The 24,864-nt window shown below is 37.6% G+C and overlaps 1 long non-coding RNA gene across 1 annotated transcript; it reads right to left on the bottom strand.

Moving 5' to 3' along the window:
* Positions 1-323: 323 nt before the first annotated feature.
* Positions 324-23,929, bottom strand: LOC103176083. Its single transcript, XR_487561.2, has 3 exons — positions 23,749-23,929; positions 3,537-3,630; positions 324-1,372 (listed from the first exon to the last, which is right to left on the bottom strand). It is a non-coding gene; the product is annotated as an uncharacterized LOC103176083 (long non-coding RNA).
* Positions 23,930-24,864: the final 935 nt, after the last annotated feature.

The raw sequence follows: 24,864 nt of genomic DNA, 5'->3' as shown, positions 1-24,864 counted from the left end.
TGATACTTTTTAAAGTTACAGTGCAACATGTGAGCAGAACTATTAATTCTAAATACTATTGGTTTAGGTTCAGTAACAATATCCCTTTTAAAAATAGAAAGTGTATAGGAAAGTTAGGGAACATTTGAGCTTTCGACAGTAAACCACCCAGAACATGAGAAACTTGCTGAAGAATAAAATTTTATTCTATTAAAATCAATCCATTAAAATAACGGACAGCTTAATCAAAACGAGACAGATCAAACCAGCAGTACATTGATAGAAATGACAAGTTTGATTCATAAAATTTAAATGGAAGGTGTAAATAATAATAATCCTTGCATTTAGCGTCTTTCATGTGAGGAAGATGTCTAAAGGTGCTTCACATAATTTAATGTATATAAAGCAGGGACTGGGTATTTTGTAGGCAAACAAATAAGCAAATATATAACAGATCAGATATAATGCTCACTTCCTATGCCTTTTTATTTTCAATACATTGTTCGAGTAAAATCGATTATTGATAAGCCTCATTTATAAGCCACAGATTTATATTGTACCAGTGCTGTATATATTGCATTTGTTTATTTAAAATTGTATTTTCAACTGCTATACAGAAATTTTATTGCATTGTCAACAGAACTGTAATAATACAGAATATGATGTTTTTCTGGAGAAACATATACTGTATGGGTCAAAAATTCAACACAAATCTGGCACATTACTGGTTCTACTTTAAAGAAAGTACACAGAGTAAAGTACAACACTGCTTCAAAGAATGTGATAAAGCACTTTATATTTGGTAAAGAAGTTAAATCTCTTTTATGCCAGTTGGCTTTTGTTATTGACTGTGGAAATATATTACAGAGAACAAAAACACAAACTTAATTTACCCGTCACAAGTTCCCATCACTATTTTTGCATTTTTTATTAAGATGATGGATTGTGGGATTTTGGTGACTGAGCTGTTTTTTGAGGACATTGCCAATTTGGGATTCACAATTTGCCCTTCGCTTATCTCATCAGGAATTTTTGATCTCTGATACACCTCATCCAAGTAACCAATGGTACATCACCCAATTTATCCATGCGTGCGAAAGCCTTGAAGGCAATCATTGGCAGGGGATAAATCACAGCCAAGTCTCATCGTCTTCTCACATGCCATTCACACACTTCCAGCAGCCTTCTCTTAGTCACGATCAAGGGTGCAAATCTGTTGATTTTGCCCGTTCCAACCCTGGATTACTGAAGTTTATTATAACCCCACAACCTCTGCCTGGTTGAGATCAGCTAACGCAGCCCAAAATGTGATTCCAACCTTTAAACAAAACGACAAGAATACAAGCAAAATGCTGCAGAAGTCGCTGGGAACACTCAGCAGGTCAGGCAGCATCTATGGAGAAAGGAAAGTGAGTCAACGTTTTGGGTCCAACCTTCCAACCTTTAAACCTTCATTTAAATAGGATTGAAAAAGAAACAGAACAATACTTTCAGATGCATTAAGATGATAGAACAAGAGAACACAGTTTTACAGTTGCAAAAGAAAATTTCAGGACAGGAAGTATTTTCTTTACCCAGAGGGTAATGAACAACTGGAAAAAGGTTACAGGGAAGATGACTGAGGACAGGACACTGGAGTCATTCAAAAAAAAGGGGGTGTGAAGTTGGTAGGGTGCATATTCTGGAAGGTTATGAAATAAAATGGGACAAAGTACCTTCTTCATCCAAACCAATGTTGTGATTTTACAAGGTCTATATGGCCTAGTGCTGCAGTCAGGTGGTGCCTTTACTCATTACCACAATCACCGATTTTAAATTACTTTTTGTATTTTGAAGGTTTGGATGAAGCAAAAAAATGCAGACAGGGAACTGCTTTAAACCATTGTTTTTCCAAAGAAGGCAGCTGCTCATTAATAATAAGACCTGGGTTTGATTCCCGGCAGGGCAAGATGTTGGGCAAGTTTCCTTACTCCACACGCCTCTGTTTACCTAGCAGTAAGTAGGAACCCGGTTGTTAGTCGATTGGCAGATCGCTTTTCCGCAGGTAATAATTCCTTCAAAAAAAATAATAAATTGGTCACTTCAATCCGACTGTTTGTGGGACGCTGCTGTGCACAATTGGCTGCTGCATTTCGGCCACAAAATATACAATCAATTCACTTTATAGTAGATTCTGTGAAGTGCTTTGAAACGTATCAAAGATGTAAAAAGGTGCTATATCAAACACAAGGATTATTATTATTATTTCCAGCTTCTTTGGAAACACATAAAAGGTTAGTGATGCAGCACACATTCACTTCCAGTGACTTGTTCTTCCATTTCAGACGCATTTCATAAATTCAAGATCTGTTGAAACAAGTGAGATTTTTGTATCCTGGCCGACTGATGCCTATTCAGGTGGGAAAAATATTCCTCACATAATGTGAGAAAATAGAAACTCTTCCACAATGTGAGGGAAGAATTTCCAGTTTAAGTGTAAGAGTGACAGGTAATTTGAGGTAAATCAGGCACCAGAATAGGTTGGTACTGTAGGGAAGAGAGAGAGAGGGAGAAAGTGATAGAGAAAGTTATAGAGAGAGCAAGAGAAAGTTTGTGTGTGAGAGAGAAAGAGAGAAAGTTTGTGTGTGTGAGAGCGAGAATAAAAATGTGTGTGTGTGTGTGAGGGAGAAAAGTTTGTAAGAGAGAAAGTGTGAAATATTCATGCAATTAAATAAAAAGGAGAGTAAGCAACGGAAATACAAAATTCTGGAACATTACATGAAAATGGGATCCTCATTAAAATCAGTACTGTACTCCATTAAAAATGAAAGATCACTTGCAAGAAATATAGCAAAAAAAATTCTCATGAAAGTAATGCTCATTAACTCTAGACGTTATACTGCGTTGTAAGGATTATACAGTTTTTAAATATGTGATAGTAGCTCACAGCTATGTGCCGTATAAAGTTTTATAGCAAACGATGAAGTTTGAAGTCATTTATTTAACTAAAATCCGACTTAGATTTTTTTTCTTTCTCCCCTCTCTCCCTTTCAGAGATCTAACCACACAGGCTTGCATTCAGTTTACAGATGGCGCCGACCTTCATTCAGCCTGTGAACCCTCTGGTTTCTTGCTCTGTGACTGGCAGCCGAAGACATTAAAGGGCATTGTTTTCCATCAGCAATTCTATAAATATCAGTGAGAAAGCTGAGTTGCAGGGCGTTGTGGCTTTTTTAAAACAAATCAATAAAATATGAATTCATATTGTCCGTGGCATATGTTTCGTATTTAATTCAAAGGGCGCACAATGTGATGGTAACAATTATGTTGAAAGGCAGCGGAATGAAAGTTTAAAAGACCATCTTCAGCGTCGTGAACTGAGATCAGGGCAAAAAAAGATATTTATAAAGCCAAGCTGTTTGTACTTCACAGAGGAAGCAGTGCTGGCTCTAGAGCACACTGCTTCTGGACCTTCCTGGTTTTATGTAGGCAAGGTCATGTCAGTTACAACCTTAGGGTCACCGCAGTAAACATCAGCCCATCAAGATAAGAGCAGATCAGCAGATGATATTAATTACCTGCTCTTTCAAGTCATCTCTGCTTCACATCTGTTTTCTCCCTGTAATGTTTAGCCGAGCCAATAAAAGCAGACAGAGACAGTGCTCCAGTGGCCTGAGACAGAAGAGAGTTTTTTTTAAAAAAAATAAAAAACAAAAGTCACACATGACCGCTTTTCAGAACTCTTCCACAGGCTTTGACTTTGATTTTCACTTGTACCATAAACATTCCCATTTTATTAGGAATGTCACTGAAACATTACACAAAAGTGTCTAATTAAAAATCCCAGCATGGTCCTGATGCAGAGAATTACTGCAAAGCTAAAAAAANTCTGCAGGCAATTTCATGTCATTCTGTGCCCTCTGCATTTTACTCTTATGAATATCGGCAGCTTTTCTTTCCTAAAAAAGCGTATTTTGTCTCCGAGATCTTAACTTTTTCCCCCTCCCCTCCAAACACAAACCGAGATTGTGATAAAGAACAGCCCGAATCGCAGATCTCCGCTGCACACTACTTTTATTCTGTCTAACCACATTCAAATGCATCATTGGCATTCAAAGTCCCTTTTCTTTCAATTTCACAAACAAAGCCCCTAGACCACTGAGTGCTCTAAACTCACAACACTTCACATTCTGTTCGGGGACGAGAGCTGTTACAGTATCTGTTTGTCATACTTCTACTTTCCCACAGGACATTCTATGAGTTGTCCTTTCTACCAAGTGCAGCTTATCTTTGAAACAGGCTGCCTGCAGATAGGACAACAAAAGCACATCAAAGCCATTTATCCAGCAAGGCCTGATGTGGTTCCTGTTAACGCCAAGAAATTAATGTTGAATTAATGTTGAAAACACACTTTGAATTTCAATAGACAACTTAGAAGATTCCACGTTAACTCATGAATTTCACACCTTATACACTGTGGAATCATTCTGCTTTCTGCATTGTTGGTGCTCTTTAGTACTGTCAGCAAAATCTTTATTATATTATTAAGCCCAATATTGGCTGCATTACAGCAAACTTGTATTTTCCCGAGTTAAATTAGAGTACAAACACGATCGTACAAACAAATAAATGCCAATTAACCCTATTATAAAGGAAGGACTTGACAAAACAACCCAATCTGAAGTGTTCTGCAATGTTTTATGCACTAAATATGGGTTATGAAGTATATTTGAAGTACGGCTTGATACTTCCCCTCAATTAGTGAAACTCTTGATCACAAATCTTCTGTACAAGTTCTGCTATTTATAGAGCTATTGGGATTGTTTGTCATTCACTAATATGAATCCTGAGAGGTTTAGGATTTGACATTTATACAACAACCATATCTACATTGATTTACACTGTGTTGTAGGGTTTATTTGAAAGGTTCAGCAGCAAATATGCTGTACATGTAAACGTAGAACCAAGATGAGGCCATTCAGCCTGTCGAGCCTTGTTCTGACATTCCTCAATCTAACCATTTTAATGATTCACCTGGCACAACCCTTCTGCTGGGATACAAGAACACACAGGCTTTCAACATCACTGCAGAAAATCAGCAGACTGCCCACAAGGTAACCAGTAGCAAGCAATCAGGACATTTTTTTTTACAATCCATTTTATTCCACAAGTGACAGAGCAAGAAACAAAGTGCTAAAAGTTCAAAACCTCCATGCAATGCAGATTGCAGTCTACCAGATTTATGGTCCCATGATGTACGTATCTTGCCCCCTGCCCCCTGGCTGAGAGCAGCAGGTTCCATCTCCAATCCATTGATGACACTGGTCTACCACTACTCACCGTTGGTAGCTGTTACAAATTGTTGTTTCTTTCTATTTTGTCATCTCTTAAAATAAACTACTGCAAACAAAATCCATAGCCTCCAACATTTCAGAACTTGGACTTGCTTATTAGCCTCAAATCCTCAAGTTATCCCATTCTAAGCATTGCTTTTTAAGGCCTAGTTGCAAAAATGGATATTGCCACTCCATCAGAAGGTAACAGATCAAAGCATAACATTTTTTTTAAAATGTTAGATACAATAGCAAATCAAAACTTTTATCCATTTTTTAAAATTAGCTCTTTCGTCCCTTTATCCTTTACAAAGAGCTGCAGGTTTTTTTAATTTTTTTTTGATGATACAAGGAATTCATTTTGGTTCTTTTCTCACTGCTTTTGTTCAAAAGTTTACATCGCTGAGCCACAGTCTCTCCTACTTCTCGATAGTAAACAGTAAATGTTCGTCCTCACTACTGAATATAAAATATGCTTAAACGATGTTCATTTAATATCCTGGAAATGTTCTACACTTGCTGCTTGCTTACTGTTTACTGATATCTGGAATGAGTTCAGTGAGTTCAGTCAACAGCATTGAAGATGAACATCAATAACAAAACACACATCGGGAAGCAATCACACAAAATTGCAATGATTTGTATTAGCATAATTTAGTAGCCAGGAACAGACACTTCTGGAAACAAATTTATGAAAATCAACAAGACATTCATACAAGCAGATCAGATGTTACTTAGGATTGAAATGTATAGGCAGATAAACTTAAAACAAACTTCTTTGACAGCGATTTCAGTCATCTTTTCTCTCTCCACCCCCTTCGGCCCCCAGCCACAACTCGAATGCCCAACCTAAGCACTTTGAGAAATTCTCCCGTAAAATGTAAATTATATTGTAACAGTTAGTGCAATGTCACTCAATGAGTTTGATTATATACTGTGTATTGATTGCTGTTTTCACAAACACTGGGGAACAATGGCTACATGCTTGATAACTGGAACTAGAACAATAGATTCTACCTAAATACTATCTTTTACAACCACAAAATGATCTGTCGGTTGTTGACAAATAAAAATTCCTCTAACATTAGTAACATAAGATAATGAGCAAGTTACAAATGTATGTCAAATTTATTTGTAAACCAACTACAATCGTAGGTATTTATTAGCGTTAAACAATCCATTTGTATGAAAATACACTCGCCAATTGCTAATGAAATCTGTGTCTCTCACGCTGAAGTACATTTGGGGAACCTGATAGAGATTTGCCGTAGGGAAGCACCCTCATGGGCAGCACTATCTGAAACTGGTTTGTTAAGTGCTCGGAGAAATTAGAAAATAAAGGGAGGCATTTGAAAGCAAAGAACTTAAAGTACGAACACAAGAATACCCTGGAGCTAGAGAGGTTCTTCAGTTTGTTTCCGATCGCTCTTTTATTCCTCTTTAGATGCTTTGTTAAGTTTGCTGAGGTCCTTTGTAGGTTGGTGATAAAGGCGAATAACCCACATGTATAGAGTGTCAAACAGGAACCGGCTTTGACCCTCAACATCAATAATTCAGCCAACAGGGTAAAGGAAACCCATGTACTGTACTATACATCACCATTCAGCAACTGAACAAGTTCAGATCTTGAGGTGATGTGGGTTAACACTGTATTTTCAACTCTAAAAGCCGGATGTGAATCCAGATTAAAACGACAAGAATACAAGCTTAAAAAGCAAAATACTGCAGATGCTGGAAATCTGAAACAAAAACAGAGATCGCTGGGAACACTCAGCAGGTCAGGCAGCATCTATGGAGAAAGAAAAGCTTATCTTGTTCTACAATTATAAGGGATGTATATAAAATGAGGTTTGGGTAAACGTAATCCAGTTCTTAATAAACGCAAATCCACAGTGCAAAGTTGCCAACAATTCACCCCAAATTGATTAGTGCCCTTTGAGAAAGTCTTCTGCAACAACTCAATACGTTACAAAGCATTCTGTAACTGAAGTAAATAACTAAGGAATAAGTAGAGGTGTAATTCAAAGGGTATAACTTTTAAATATCAGTTTTCACAGTAGAAGACATTGAAGCATTTCCATTCTTACAACCAAAGGGATGGGAAACCCATCCAAATTCATGGTGAAAATAATTAGCAACAAAATGCACATTAAAAAAGTAAAGTACTTTAAGGCTTACATCAAAAAGTAACCAGATAGAATGCATTTACCATCAACATTCACCATGAGCTCCATAAGTACAGGAGACCGACTTGACAGAGAATGAAAACAGTTATTTTTTTAAAAAACCTGTATTGCTGTACATCTATAATAATGCTTCACAACCATAAATGAATATATTGCAAGACCAGAAAGTTCTATGGGGTGTCTAATAAAGAAGCAAAATTCAACGCTACTGGCCAGACTCCAACACAGAAAACTGAAAAGATCAAAAACCCACCTCCCAACCTCCACCTCCAGAACATAGCAAATATTATTCCAACCTTTTTTAAAAAAAAGGTCAGGGGTATGCTCCTAGAAATTAAAGGTACATCTCAACATTTATGTTGGGAAAATATTACAATCCATCATAATAAAGTAAGGCATTTTGAGTGTAAAGGATACCATTCATATTGTTGATATTATAGTTTATATCTTTACAAAAAAAATCTGATAAGATCTCTCATAAAACACATATTGGTAAAAGGGAGAGGCCTCGCAATTTGGATAATTGTTTGGCTAGATAATAGGAAACAGAAGCTTTTCATCAAAGGTAATGGATCTAATTGAGAGACGATGACCAGGAGAGTCCTCCAGGAATTGTCTGTCGGATCCTTGGCTGTTTATATAATTGATGTTAATAACCTCAGTAATGGTATTGAAAGTAATGATGTGCTTATACAATTTTGCTCATGGTAAATCTCAATTTTTTCAACAGTAATATCAAAAAATCACATAGTGTATCAGAGTTCTGTCTATGCACTTAGTTACACATATACAGAATTCTCCGAGGACTTCAAACAATGCAATGGAGAAATGAGTAGTAGAACTTTCAACTCCACATTCCTTTTCCACTCAAAGTAAATACGGGTTCATTTCCAGGGATTCCCAGCAGCAAAAACAGGTATAAAACACCTATATTTACAAACAATGCAAAATTATACTGTAACATGTTCTGAGGCAAAGGATACCATTTGAAAAGCTTAGGAGCCACACAGAGAACTTAACATTTAGTTTAAAATAAAATGTCAATAAATAAGATACATTAAGAAATTAATCCCTATCGACTGCATATTGATATGATAAATCAATTGTAAACGTACGGTAATGATTGCCAAGCCAAAGCACATAGAATTATAAAGCACATCAGTGGGTTTGTGGACTAAAATTCTAATGCTGACATTCTTCAAAGTAAGGTTGAGACCAATTGGTGATGTTTTAGTCAGTGCACCTGTAGAATGCACACAGAGTCAAGAAAGGGTAATTTATTCAGTATTCAATCTAAAATTTAGTCTGAACTCTGAACCCAAGTGACACATCTCAAACTTGCAAGAACATATGTGTAAACTAGGTTTCTCTCATAAGGGAGGGTTACAATTTGAATGCTAGGCAATTTAACTAAACACAACTGTTGCTCATACCCACAAAATATTTGCTGGTCAATACAAAGGGTACATACACTAGTGGTTGGTGGGACCCTGTAGAATCCAACAAGAAGGATGCAAAAGATCTGTTGTGTCTGAATATTTGCTAGATTTATGCCAAAACTAGATTTTTAGGAGATTATTGAAAATGTTGTTTCTGGCTCTTTTGAGGACCTTAGAAATTGTCGGCAATCACTCAAATCTATTCTCACCAAAAAGGTGGCATGCATGAAAGCAACCAAATGATAGACTATGATATATTGCCTTCCAAAGTACCAACAAAGGAAAGGACCCATTACAGACAGAGGTTCGACAAGGCAGACAGTACCATATTCACCATACATAGAGATACTAACCTTCGGGTCTCTAGTATCATTTTCATTTCTATCTATCCATCTGTCTATACATTTTGACAAGACAATTACTTTGTAATGCAAATTTTTATACCTTAAAAGATTCAATTATTTTCATACTACCTCACACCCTCATTAATGGAATGGACTGTTTAATGCAGTTTGCATGCATCCTGTCCAAAATTTGCATCCATTCTACCTAGTCTCCTACTGCTGTATTTTCTTATTGACATTTCATTTTGAGCATCCCACACTTTAACTTAGCTCTGTTATAAATCCTTATTCTTCCCTTGGGTTGCATTACAATTCTTTCCTGGTCCGTCATAGATAAGAAATGTAAAGAATCCAGAAAGACAGATGGCTCAATGGGTAAGAATATCAGGACATCTGCATCACGGAAGCTATCAGCATTAAACTGTTGATAGCTTGTCATGGAAATCATGTGCAGATTTCAAGTGTTGGCCAACAAGCTATGAAGAAGAAATAGCCGTTCACGAATAGATAATGAATAGATAACGGCCATTTCAAAGCTGTCAAGACTTTCCAATTAAGCAAACTAGCGGGTGCATACTATAAAATATTGGCTGAAGGTTCTATTCCACACAGAATTTTCTTCCTTACAGATGGTGGAAAGCAGTTACTGAAAATAAATCATCTAGCCATGGTGCCTCAGTAAAAAGAGAAAATACTTTATCATATGTGATTCATTAAAAGGGTTGGCACCTAGATATCTTATAACTCTTAGCAGAAGTGTTATAGTATTTGGAACAGAATGTAGGCCAGATACAGAAAGCAGATAGAAAACAAGTGTTAATCAAAGAGGCTTAGAGTCTAACTATAGCTCCAGCAGAAACTATAGGATAATCACTCAAATGACTATTTTAATAAAATGAAAATTACGGCAAGATATCTAGAAACAATTCTCAGTGCCATCAGCCACAACACAGCAAGATTCATTAAGTAACAATTACCTTATGCCTTAGATAATACAAGCCAAGTGTGTGACATTACAGTAAATTGGTGGATTCAGTGGCGACTACCACCATGACAATGAGAAGAAGGCTTTTGACAGCTTGTACGTATAGTGAACATACTTGCTATATGCTTTTGATTAAGAGTCTAATACCTACTGATGACTCAAGCCCCTACGCCAAGGTAGACATCAATAGACAATATACAATAACAATTCACTTCTCCTTTAATTGGATGATTCTAGAATTAAAATTAAAATCATTATTGTGGCAATACACACTTAGTCAGGGCACCAGAGAGGTCAGTTTATTGTCGGGCTCCACTCAATCATAATATTTGGTTCTCCTCGAGGTCACATCATGAGCTGCACCACATTTGCTCAATTTGATTGACACATTTGGGAAAATGTTTTTGAGATTAAATCAGAAGCAGCCCCAACCTCTTTGAACTGCTTTCCAGAATCTTACAGTTCATTACCAGAATGAGAGCTTCAGAAAGAAATGAAATATGTGAAGATAATAGTTTGCTTAGACTGAGCATGTACTTTTCCAACTGAACTATTCCACACTAATGAGAAGGGTAGAGGTGGATCTGCTATGATGGTAGAAGTAGTATCACTATGCAGGAGTTGGCATGCTTAAAATATCTCAGATGTTGTTCCAAAGACTCAACATTTACCAAATGTTCACATGGGGAAATGAAGTCGCCTTCTTCCTAGCTAAAATACAACTGAACTTTAATCTATGCAACCCAGAAAATAAGTCTCAGCCCACAATATGTAAACTTGTCTTCAATGGCCACACTGACTGCCTCTTCAATAATCTGCCACATTCTTACATCAAGTCACTGAGGTGATAAATCACATAACCGTGAACAATGGTATATAACAAATTATGGATTGCAGTCTTTATGGTGGAATTAATTGGAAAGAATATGATGCATATTGGTCTGATCTCTACAAAAGTTCTTTACAACTGCAGTTGAGAGATGAATGAACCAAAACTATAGGAATGTTACTGAAAAAAAGTGTAAGATAACTGAACAGGTATCAGCTACTGCTGAATAGTCATCAATTTTCATTCCTTAGGATTTCCCATCAGATACATTAATGTTATGAGGGAAAATCTTCAACATAATATAATTAATGAATAGTTAAATAAAGAACAAAAGGCCATAAATTCAATTCATTCCACCCAAAAGCCTGTTAAGAATATTTTGGCTTAAAATTTAAGATTGGACAGATTTCTGGAAAATCCTTAATTTCAGTTGGAAGCTAATTCTTTTTAAGAACTGCGGAGAACTAATTTGGAAATAATCATTGCAAATTAACAAGTTGATGTTACAGTAGAAAATTGAAGCAAAAATAATGAATAGGAAGAATGGTGGACATAATCACCCTCTACCAACACTACCAACAACAACACTAGACAGGCAGGTTTATTTAGAAAGATCATTTCACAATTATGAAATTCAAAGATGGCAGCAATCATGCCTCAGAGTTTATAAATTGACTAAAGATTACAAAATCATCGAACAGTTGTTTTAACATTAGTTTTTGAAGCAAGTGTCAATAGCAGCAATTGAACATTCTGATCTCAGCAATTTCAGTTAATGTAACGTTTTGATATATTTATTGGAAACATTGACTGGAACTCCAGTTGTAGCCTCAAACAGGTTCGATGCTGTACTGAAAAGTGTAGAGTTGATTAAAAGCTTGCAGGGTTTATTAAAAAATGGGCTCTTAATTAACTCAAGGTCCACTATTCAAGTGAAACCTGCTGAGAACTGGATTGTGGCCATTAGATATTGGATTGCTCAGAGTTACTCTTTCAAATTGAAATGGTGTTCATAGAATAGAGTTCTTAGAGTGTCAAACATTTTGGGGATTAGTGCCACTGGTTAACCAATAAAACTGTTCAAAATACACACATTGTATAGTAATTGCCCTTAAAGAGAACTTGATTTATTTAGTTAACTATTTACAATATTTCCTTTTATATCCTGGAGGACTTTTACTCCCACTTTATCTCTATCACTGGCAGGTTTTAGTCGCTTTGATTTGCAGTCTCACTGTTTTGCAGTCTTTCCTGCACTTGATCTCTATCAGTCTTCAGGTCCCACTTTTAAACTTCCCTCTCTGACTAAGTTGATGATCACTTCCTCTCCCTTCCATCCCCATCACTGTAAATCTTTACACGCAAGAAGCCATGTAAATGCAAGTTGTCATCGTAGTTGATCACTGAGAAGAACTCTTGGACGTTGAGTGAATTGATCATAGTCAGTTTGTCTCGTCTCATTTGCTCCTTAAATTAAAATATGACACAATCATTTAAACATTTGCTTTTGTTTAAAATATATTCACGCAGAAACCATGTGTGCGAAAGTTGCAATTATAGCAAAATAAAATGAAGACTGAAGGCTTTAATGCCAATAAGGATGTTGTTCTGCAGATGTTACTCCCCAAAAGTGGAATAAAATGCTAATCCCATTACTTCTTCTCGTACATGTGGGTACAATATAATTGTTCTTTCAAATCTCTATACAAACTGGAATTTGTTTTTGGTACATAAACAGCAGTTTCCTATTCAAAACTATTAAACTATATGTATAGGCATGGTGCCATTTTGGAGGCTTACCAGGGTTTGCTTCGAAATAATGTTGACTGAAAACAGATTGTACTTTGCAGTAAAACTACTTTGTGCACAGCTATGTCCCACAAACTGCCATGAAGTAAGTGAGCGATTTTATTTGGAGGATTGTTGGAGGATAGTACTGAATTGGAATATAAACCCAGATCATGTGAGGGTATTAATGTATCCCAGGGTAATAAAATCCCATCCTGTACATTTAAATCTGCAAGCTGTATGACATTTGTTTTAAAAAATTGGTATTTCCTTTCAAGAAATCTTTTTGACAGGAGCAGATCTGCCATGTTCGTTGCTGAGGTCAATTGATGGTGATCTATTGGGAAGAATCGTGCTGCAGAGATTTACCACTTCAAGCCCCTTAACATTCAATCATTATTTGAAGCAGTATGGAGAAAATGCCAGGGCTCTTCAAATGGCTTATTCTTAGTGCTTCAAATAGCTGATTTTTTTTATTTTAACATCACATACACACACACACGCCCACAAATAATTTTCCCTCACATACCTACATCCCAGCTTTAATTTCTGGAAACTGTCACTATTTTCAAACGCAACACATCTGTACATTTTATGCTTTAATGCGCAGTTGTTTCTCTAAGTCTCAATAACAAACAGGCACATGAGGTTTAAGGCTCAGTACAGTATTCACAACCTTCTGTATGTCAAGATCAAGTACATACTTTAGGCAAAGGATCAAGAACGAGAGTTCCTCACTCACGCGTATTTCCCTGAGAACCATTTGCTCATATCCAGGAGAGTTGTGGCCATTTCAAGACAAGATACTGCATTCAGCACCAGCACCTGCATCTCTGGAAGTTTTGCTACTTCAGGATATTTCCTGTTGAAATGACCCGATGGTAAATGGTAAGTTAGCATTATTTTTACCATCAAACCATTTCAGAAGAACCGAGAGTGTACGACAGAAGTAAAATTGTTCTGCTTTTCCTAAACTCTGAATCTGAACCAGCTCAAAACTTGTAAAACTCACTAAGTTCCACAATTAACCAAGTAACTGTGAGAGATTTCATTTCGCCTGAATTTCCAGTGGCTCAAATTTAAGCTGAAGATACACTGACAGACTCCACTTAACTGATTCAACGTTAACTTTCCACACTGATGTTATGACACATCATTGTTAGTTTACAAGTGAGAAAGCTCTGATGCTTGCATCTCGCTAGACATTGTTGACTTATGTTAAAATGAGCTAGCGAAAAAAAGGTTTAATTTAAGAAAAAATAATGATAATAATCATTGCAATTGATATTGTGCCTTTGATGTCAGAAGAATGTCTCATTCGCCTACAAACTAGTCACTACACATTACAGTATATCATGTGAAACTCTTTGAGACATCCTCCTGACATGAAAGGCGCTAAATCAAAGGCAATTTGAAGACTTTTGTGCAGGAGGAACATTAATAGAGTGATGCTAAATTGTGTGCTGTTGATGTGCTGATGTTTTAACTCACCATCATTTACATTGCAGCCAACCGCAGAAATTAGTGGCTAGTCTACTGATGTGGCAACTCGGTAATCTGTAAGGGGGCAATCAGCATTACACTATATTTGATGCCCAGAACTTTCATTTGTTTCCTATTTTGTTGACAAACAAACAAATAATAATTAAAGGATTCAACTTGCTGCACATTCCACTCACGGTAGTTTACACTGTGTTGGTCAGAGGTTCATGGTACAGCATGACCCCATTATATCGCGGTGGGCTGGGTCCAATATTTGAACAGTCAGTGGCGCTTCTTACAATAATAATCTTTGTAATTGATTCAGCGCATCTGATCACATTGTCAAGAGCGTTTCACAAGAAATTACTGTAAAGTGTAGTAATTGCGTGTTTGTATTTCTTGCACATTGCAGCAAGCATCATCAGTAGGAACCTGACCATGCTTACCTTCAATCTTAATCCCCACACTATATGCATTTCCTCATCTCCAATGTTTCATCTTGTAGAATGGCCTCCGACTACACTAGGCAGTTAGTAAGACTCATTGCCTGTCAGTAGCTGTCTGGGTGGTGTTAGAGAATCATGTGCTACTTTTCCCTAGTCAAATGCGATTTCTATTTCTTTGATTCTTCTGTCTGTGCCACTGAAGAAGCCAACACTATTCTAATTTACATGGGAAATGGCTCATATCTCATTCTACACCTTGGTCCAATTCTATCTGCCATCTCTTATAAATACTCTGCCTTCCCTACCAGGCATCTTAATCAGTATGAAGTGCTTTAGGCCAAAATATCTCTGCTCAGAATCTCGTAAACCTCAGTAAGTCCACTAATACTGCTCCTCAATGTAACTTCACTGAAAATAACATTCAACTCTTGTATCAGATGGAATGGTTACAGCTCCACCAATCCTAAAGCTGTTTGTTCTGTGCCTAACATTGCCTTTCCTCGCTAAGTTTCTATAATGCCCAAATTCATCCAGGCTTGAGTACTGCTCTCACATCATTTCTGTTCTCTTCAAGAATCTCTTGCATTCCTGGATAAAATACAAAAAAAGACTTGGTTTGAGAGCTCATCCTTCCCTCCACTTGCTCTATACCTCTTTTGGTATAGGATATATAAAACACAATCTTTCCTGGCTTTCTCTGTGACAGCAATGCTTCTTACTATGGTCATTCATTGGTCCTGTGAACGTTCTCCTCTGTTCCTCCTAAAATCCAATAGCTTATCCTTTTTTCCTCCCCCAATAATGTTGTTTTATTGTAATCAAAACTCATTACATTGTTTCCAGAACTTGAACGCATTCTTTCCCAGGAACTCAAGGTTTCCCCCCCACCCGCCACCCAATCCTCCGATAAGTTGCAGGTTTTTTAACAACGAAGCTTGGCATAGTCCGAACACTTCTTGACTGACAGTTTTATCAGCAACCTTGATTGTACGCTACACATTGGAACGTGGTCCTTCACTGTGAATGCAAGTTTTTAAAAAAAAGCCAACTTCAGAACAACATTGGAACCTTAACCTGTTTTAGGGCTACTTTTGCCTTTCATGGGATAAGGACACTTCAGAATTGTAGAGTACTTTGTTTGCAGTACCTGTTAGCGATTGAAACAACTCGGCGGAGCAATTGTTTTTAACGTCTTATATATAATATCGAGCTGCAAAGCTATTTTTTTTGCTTCTGTTCTGAAGCACAACGCAAGACTTTCTCCTTTGAATCCAACATCGTAAATTCTTGATTGTCATTGATAATATTAAAATATTATCAAAGATCATCGAGTCTTCATTAGAATTCGAAAGGGATATAAAGCAGCTGCTTCTCTATTTGAACTGGCACTTCAAATTTAATGCGTGTGCTTCTCAACAATAGAACTCAACTACTTTTCAATCACTCCGTGTGATCCTCTCAGGAGCTGCACTATTCCCGTGGGGAAACCAATACATGTGTGCAGAATTATCAGGCGAGTTACAGCACAGACTGTCCAACCCAAAGGAAATTCAACCAAGTTAAGCCTATGAAAGTTGTTGAGATTTTTCTGTTGTCAAAGATTTAGGACTTTAGCATTTTCAGGTAAGTGGACAACATACGTTGCATTCTGCAACAGCTGTGACAACTTTTATTGTTTTACCCGTTTCTACAGGTGCATAGAACAGAGAGGTACAGAAGAAAAAGATAGACTTCAAGAGAGATAGAAAGAGAGAGAGAGAAATATGACAGTGACAGAAAAGAAATTCTCCAGAGAGAAGAAAGTGAAAAAGAGAGAAAGCTTTAGCGACAGAAGTTGAGAGAAAGAAAATGAACCACTCCAGTCTTTTTGTTTCTTTCTCTTTCCGTTCTCTCTTTTTCATCTTTCTTCTCGTCTGAGTAGATGGTTTTCACTCTTGTAAGTTTTTCTTTCCAACGAGAGAAGCCAAAAGGAATACATCAAACTTGCAAAAGAAAATGGCAAGTGGGAAAGCATGCTTCTTAGCCGCTAAATTAGTTGCTTCCTTCATCTTAGAGAGAGAGCAGCCGGGGAAGGCAAAGACTGCACTGCTGGAATGCCCAGAACAACAGTGAGTGCATTCATAGAATCATAGAATCATGCAGCACAGAACGAGGCCATTCAGCCCATCGTGGTCTGTGCCAGCTCTTTGAAAACAGCTATATCCAAACCAATCCCATTCCCCCACTCTCTCCCCATAGCCCTGCAAACTTGTCCTCCCCAAATAATTATCCATGGGTGGGTTCATCCGACTACAACAGAATGCAGACTCTGACACCAGCATTCCTTAAAGCGAAATACATTCCTTTACGTTGTGGTCTTCGAGTCTCAGAAACAAAGAGATTAAAAACAAATAGGAAATTAACCATGAGATTTAATCAGCCTGCTTCATTAAAAACCCAGTAACAGGGGGTCCAAACATTTGCTTCCCATTTGCTGCTTGGATGATCCATAACATAACTTCAATAATAACAACAACAAAATTACATTTGTATAGCACCTTTCACGTCGGGAGGACGTCCCAAGGCACTGAACTACAGAAAGGGAAGAAGTAATCATTCATTCCTTTTAATGCGTCTCTTGCTTGGAAGCAACTCTTTTTGTTGAATGGAAGATGGCCAACGTCAATTCAATGTTTTATTTTAAAACTCAACTTTTTTTTGTGTGGGGAGAGGGCTAATAGTTAGCAAGACAATTGAATGAAGAATCCCTGCAATTCACTCAGGCATATTTTGAAAAAGTTTACAGATTCTAGTTTTTGTTCCCCCCACCCTCCCACCAACCTCCACCACCTCCATTTCCGACAAGGTGAGCGATTTTACGGGTCATCAGATTCTGTCTCAGCATCTCTTTCCGTTTGCATCTATTTTCAAAAATACCCAAAGGCATCATTTCTTTTAGATTTTCTTTTGAAATGTTACCAAAAGTCTAACTACTGTTCTTTTCCCTCTGTTTTTTTCCAGAAATCCCTTTATCTGGCTTTCATTATGGGTGTGTGCAGCCTCTTTTGTGGGGGAAACTTCAGGGAGCCAGTCACTTTCTCAGCTCTGTGATGTTCCTCGAGATTAAAAAAGAGCTTTGAAGCTGCTGCAGTTCTCTGTAAGCCCCGTGGTACAGAACCTCTGAAAGACCCAAGCCATCTGGCAACTTGACATAAAGAAGAAATAAACTGATTGAAACTGTTTCTTCAAAGCAACAATGGCTGGCTGGCAGATTTGTTGATTTGTGCTTTGTCTTTCATGTGTCGCACTCGTATGTCACCAGAACACCTAAGCAATCGCATAGAAATGATTGGAAAAATCTACGCAGATTTCCATTTCGTCTGAAAGCCCACAGCCACAATCACTAACAGTAATTAATTTAACCTGCTGTGATCTGATCACTAATTACAGATAATAAACCTGATTTGGTATTCATAATGAAACCCACATGCTGTAGTACAGTTATTCAGTTTCCTCTAAGGATGACTTCAACAATCTGATCATAAAAGTGAAAAAAGATGAAAAGCTCATTTATATACTGTCTTCAACTGCCTGGTAAAGCTTTTAAGATGACAGTGAGGCATCAGGGTGTAAATCATATACATAGTGGTAGTTTTATTTGATCATGTGTTGTCAAGACACTGCCAATCTACTTGTATTTTTGAAATATAGTTTCCAGCTTGGCTTTTTTCCCCACCTCCATACAGCCTTGTGTGTGATTGATTTATCAACTCTTTCTTGGCACAATGTACCACAATAGATAGTGCAAAATAGATTTAGCCTAATATAGGAAATTTAGCCTTAATAGAAATCTTGAACTCACTGCATTTCAGATTCCCCCCTAAAATGTGTAATGTAATAATGTTAATGAGTAGTTTAAACACTTGAAAATTGAAAATTAAGTCAATTTAAAATTTAGCTGCGGGTTGTGATTTAATGAACCAATTGTAAAATACTACTTGTAACATTTTTAGCACCAGTGTGAGCAACACAGTCTCAGCACACAACTGATAAAGTGACTGGTTTCCACTTTCTCAGTTACTCTGAACAAAAATCTCAATCACACACCTGTTCTGACCACATCCGATCAAGAATTCAGAATTTTTTTAAAATCAGCAAAAATTTTAAATGCTTTTTTTTTTGGAGAAAATATATGTGCACACCATGACAGTCAAGGGTTTGCACCCGCTGTGGGGTTTGGAATCAAGGGAGTGGAGAGTAGGGAGGTGAGGATTGGGAGGATGACCGAAGGCACTGTCAAAGAGGAAGGTCTTGAGACGGGCCTTGAACAAGGCAAGGGAGGTGGAGAAGCCAAGGAATTCCTGGAAGGAGTTCCAAAGGGTGGGGGCAGAAAGGCTGAAGGCTCAACGGGCGGGCAAAGGTGGGGCACAGCCCAGGACTCATTGAGCGGAGGGAACGGGCTGGTTGGTAAGGTTTTAGCAGGTTGCAGAGGTACAGAAGAGTAAGTAAAAATGCATCAATCCCCTCCGTTTCCTTAAAATGTTCCATAATACCTGTTGAGCATAGATTGGTTTAAAGATGTTTAGCTTCTTTGTATCCACTGTAAATCTACAATAAAGGCTTGACCTTCAAAGTGCATATCCCCATGATGATTCTAAGAGCAGTTGCAATTCGCTGTAACACAGCATGTAACCAGTGTGTGTTAGCAAAAGAATTCCATGTGGGCAATAATATTTTCATCCAAGTATTAATAATTTAGACACTCCTTTATTTCCCTTCTTTATGATACCTGCAGGGATCTGTGTAAGCTTGTATCCTTAAGGCAAATGGATATTTCCTCTGGGCACGCCAAACTGTCCAGCAGTAATTGATTTGGGAAAATGGTAAGCAAATGACCCAAAGTTAGTACAGTAAACCTCACTTAAGTCATATCAGTTGGGACCATACATTTAATAGGACTTATGCAAAGTACGAGTTATGTCAAACCTGCATAAGTTATAGGAAATTCAACGGGACTTGGGCAGATGTACGACTCAGGCAATTATACGAATTATATAGATCAGACGTATGCGAATTTTACGGTAGTGTGTTTACTGTTTAACCCAGTCGTAAATTCTGATGATTCTGAAACTTTGTTCCCCATGTGGATCTAATCAAAAATTTGTCTAAAGAAACCTCCCGATCTCACATCTTCGGGAGCAGCTCAGTGAATCAAGCCTTTGTACGCTCCTAATGTTGGTAAGCAGTATCATCTCATCCATCAAAAGTAAGGTTCTGAAGATGCCTAAACTAAGATATGGTCTTTCTGTAGTTAGATGATGATGTCTGAACGTGTAGAAAGTTTGTTTTAGTTCCAGCTCAGTGCACCTGTCGAGAGGTGTGTAAGAGTTGGTTGATGACATGGCAAGAGTAAATAGAATTCATGGGAACTTCCATAATATAGTTAAGACAAGTGAAAAATAAGATTTTGAGCAAATTCACCAGAAAGACAGACAAATAATAAGACGCCTAATAATTATCCCTCCAAAACCAAAAACAATCATAAAATTGGTCATTTTCAATCTACGACTGTTTGTGGGACATTGCTGTGCGTGTGTTCTGTGAAGCGCTTTGGGACGTCCTCCCGACGTGAAAAGCGCTATCTCAAATGCATGGATTATTATTATTATAACTGCCCTACTGAGCAAGGAGCCTATAAAAGTTAACATGTAACTCTACACCCCCAAGCCAATTGTAGTTATGAACGTACTGACATGTTCTGACATTACCTGAGGTACAAGCCTCTCAGCCAATGTTGGAAGGATTCAGAATCAGTGTCCTAATAAGTTTATCTTTCTTTTTAAATCCGGGCTAAAATGATCAACTGGACTTATTTGTTTAATTCCTTTAAGGCTCCTGAGCCAATTCAATTTACATTATTCTGGTGCAGTGACTTAAGTGAAGCTTCTGATGGAAATTAAGGAGGCTGTTCTCTCAGCCGAAAGTGTCTGATTTACTAAAGTAGCTTTAAGAAAAAAGATCACTTTTAATCCTGCCCTTGTAATAATACTTTGCCTCATATCTTGTTCATACAGTGCGACTTAAACAGGGTTAAATGTGTGATGATATCCTCTTAGCAGCCAGAAATCTCAAGGTGGAAGAGTCAGGTGGAGATGTTCTTTCCTCTGCAGTGGGCAGCACTCCAGAAGATTATGTTTCAACCCAGTATTAATTTGTGTTATTATAAAGAGTCCATGAATTTTATTGACACTTGGGGTCTGTCCAGCGCACACAGCTCTCACCATTAGCAGAGATTTTGACATGAGTTTTTAGACTGAAAAGCGAGCACCATTCCCACTTTTGTAAATTTAATCTCTCAGACAATTTAAAAGCGGCTAGGCCTATTATCGCCCTTTGATCTCCTTTTTGGATCCCAAACCTCTCAGAGTGGCTTTGTCTGGGTTTGACTTTCCACAATTGTAAGGCGTTCTTGGGAAGTTGAGCTCATGTTTGGACTTATTACTAATTGTTATCAGATGACCTTAGTATTAGGAGTACAATTTGTGCACAACTGCTCACTTGTGGCAGAACAAACATTTGATGCAAAATTCCTGACTGTAATAAAGATGGAATTCTCCCACGAAATACAGAGTCACACCACTTACAGTACTGTATATCCTGTGAAGTGCTTTGAGACGTCCTGACGATGTGATAAGGCGCTATATCAAAAGTAAGGATTATTATCGTTATAACTATTCTTTTTTCTTGCCCCCAGAGCATCACATGTAGGATCATTGAGAATCACTGAGTGGAGGAGGTGTCCTATTGTGTTCCACAATCTAGCTTTCTTCTCTTGCTGGTGTGAATGGAGAGGAGTAGAGAAGGAAGCTAAACTCGCTATTATTCTCCTTAACTCTTCCTTAAATATACAGTACGGAGCTTTATTACCAAGATCAAAGCCTTCTTCATGGTCGTCCAGGAAATAATGTCACATGATCTTGTGGTGGTGGAGTGGGGGGGGGGAATAATTAAACACATACTGCCTTGGGCATTTTTTTTGCCTACTTTGACTATATGCAATAGCAGAACATGGCACAGGGTGACAAAAGCTTGTGAAACAAAACTGATTAGTATGCACATTAAATATTCATTTGCTGTTGCACAGCACAATAGGGGGTAAGGAAAGATATTCAGGGCTTCAGTTTTACCTTCAGAAGCATGATAGAAACCATACAAAGAGAAGACAAAAAAACACCCAAAGTAATGTTTGCTGTTGCACTGCACTTCGTGTAAGGCTTGCTCTATCAATGCTGTTTGCAAGGTGCACTATCATGTGCAAAAGATATTAATATTTCTGCCATGCTAAGAAAGACGCTTTATTTGGGGTGATCGAAAGGGCACGCAAAACTAAAATCCCACAGGACTTTGTTGTTAATCTTATGATTTCACGGTCATCTTTGCATTTGGTAGAGCACCTATAACTTCTCAAAATACTCCACAAGTAATTGCTGTTAAGTATAATGCTCACTTAACTGTTGCAACTGTTTATTTATAAGCAAACACAGCAGAAAATTTGAACACAGCAATGTCCCACAAAAGTAATAATAATAATCCTTGCATTTGATATAGCACTTTTCACGTCTTCTAGACGTCTCAAAGCGCTTTGCAGAATATACTGTAAAGTGAATTGACTATATTTGTGGGCAAAACGCGACAGCCAATTGCATACAGCAGTGTCCCACAAACAGTCGTGGATTGAGTGAACACTTTTTTTTGAGGGATTGTTATCAGGCATGTAGAGTAAGGAAACTTGCCCAAGGTTTTGCCCTTACCATGAAATTAATTAATCTGGGGTACTGTTGGCCTGGACGCTATGAGAAATTCTGTTCTCTTTTTGAATGGTGCTGTGGGATCTTTAACATTCACCTGAACAGGCAGATGGAACCTTGATTTAATGTTATATCTGAAGGATGGCATTTCCAACAATACAGCCAGCCTAGGCTGTCAGTTTAAAGTCCCAACATGAGACTTGAACCAGTACCCTTCTGAATCAGAGGCGAGAGTGCTACTCTTTCTCTTGGTCAAGGTGCACTGTCCAGATCAATCTATATCTTGTTGGGAGCTGGAATGGAGTGTTTATCAAAAGCCTAACAATCACTTCAAGCTCAAACGCTTAGCTGTAACCAACATTTAAATCCATTACTAAATGGAACAGTTATTCCTTGGTTTGCAATCCTGTTATTATTCGGGATATTGCTTGCCAGCCATTCAAAACGAAACATTCTTTTACAGCGACTCATCTCTAAATGTACATTTTTTTTAGTTTATCTTATTTTTGGCATTAAATATTACAGATCGTAATATTTCACAGTCTGACAGACCACTGATGTAAACAGTGCTGTAATTAGATTTTTTTTGGAGGAGCTGGGTTCAGTTGTGAACAAAAATAGCAAGATGACAATGCTGTAAATTATCCTTTGGACTGCTCTGCTGTTAGAGATTTATACCGCATTATAACATGCCTGAAGACACTGCAACAGATCATCTGCTGAAGATTATGACTTCTTGTATTATACAAACTACAAAGTACATTTCTGTATTAAGTAATAAGTAATGCCACGTAGCCCATAATTTTCAGGGCAGTAATTCCATTTTGCGTTTTTTTAAAAAAAACTTTTTAAGTTGAATAATAATTATTAATTTACCCAAATTGGGTGCAGCCAATTTCTTATTAAACCCTTGGAACAACTATCCAAAATTTAAATCTCCTTTAGGCAACTAAAGGAAAAATATCGTCCTTGTAATACTGTATTAATGAATCAATAAGTGTTAGTATTATTGCATCAATATATTAGACAACAAAGACTTGTATAGAAACTGCATATTAACCAGAATTTCAAAAACACTAACAGAAAACCAGAGCTTCTAAAACACCAAACAAAAAGAATTAGAGAAAAGAATCCTAGCTCAGTATTTTGCAGTTAGGCAATTGAAGCTTACGATCTCAAATTTCTTCTTCACGGCTCCTTCTTCTAGCAATAGTAACTCAATCAATGAGCTTTCAAGCATATCCCGCTCAAAATCTGCATTACCAGTGGTGGACAGGCTGAAACAGAGGTAAAATTGTAATGTTTCCCAACACATTCAATAAAGGAACCATCACTGTACATTCCACTCAGCAGCAACCTCTATTCTACTCGAAGGTCACGCCTGTGAACTTGATAGACATGATCTGGGACAAATTGACCTTGGCTCAAAGCCTAATGTCCAATTACTTCTCCAACAGCTCCCAATCCCTCTATTGCACTTCCTGGCTGTTTGTGGGACTTTGCTGTATCCAAATCAATTGCCAGATTCACCCACAAATGACTCAGTCACTTCACTTTGCCGTATATCCTGTGAAGCACTTTGAGACATTCACCCGACTAAAGGCACTACATCAAATGCAAGGATTATTATTATTATTATCATTAGAGATAGCATTTTAATCAGGTTCTTATTGTTCCTAGTATGTACATCTTTGTCAAGAACTTTTCAACGTCACACCCACCACTCACTCCATCCCCTGAAAACAATGCAATAGTGAAATAATAATGCCTAGTCCTGAGTTCCCTTCACTCTCGATGTCTCACTTTGCAAAAGCATGCACACAGCAGTGTGCAATTATACAGAATGTGCTCATTCACCTGCTCATCATTAATACAATCGTTATTTCCATGTTAATACTAAGTGTTGCATCTAAAGCTACAACAATGACAGTCACTTATTAATATGCATAGGTCTTAGTTTTGGGAAATGCTGTAGGTAAATCTTCCAATGATTTCTTCATTTAAAAAGGTCGCAGATTGTGCTTATGGCTGACTGTTGTGAAGCCAGACAAGAGCAGCAACCCATTCAAAGCAGTCAAACGTCCTCACGTACTGAGAGATATTAGTGTCTACAACACATTAAAATGACGTGAGGCTGCACTTACAGACATGGCATCAAAAGGTTTGTTCTACATCAACCAGATCCAAAATAAATCTCAGCAGGAGAAATCAATGTGGAGTAGTTACTTGATTTGTTTATCCCCATAAACGCACATCAATGTGGGAAGTATGTTGACATAACCATATC

This window comes from Callorhinchus milii, unplaced genomic scaffold (genome assembly GCF_018977255.1).
Source record: "Callorhinchus milii isolate IMCB2004 unplaced genomic scaffold, IMCB_Cmil_1.0 Scaffold14, whole genome shotgun sequence".
NCBI classification, from domain to species: domain Eukaryota; kingdom Metazoa; phylum Chordata; class Chondrichthyes; order Chimaeriformes; family Callorhinchidae; genus Callorhinchus; species Callorhinchus milii.
The sequence above is the reverse complement of the archived record's forward strand: the minus strand, read 5'-3'. Positions and strand labels throughout refer to the sequence as shown.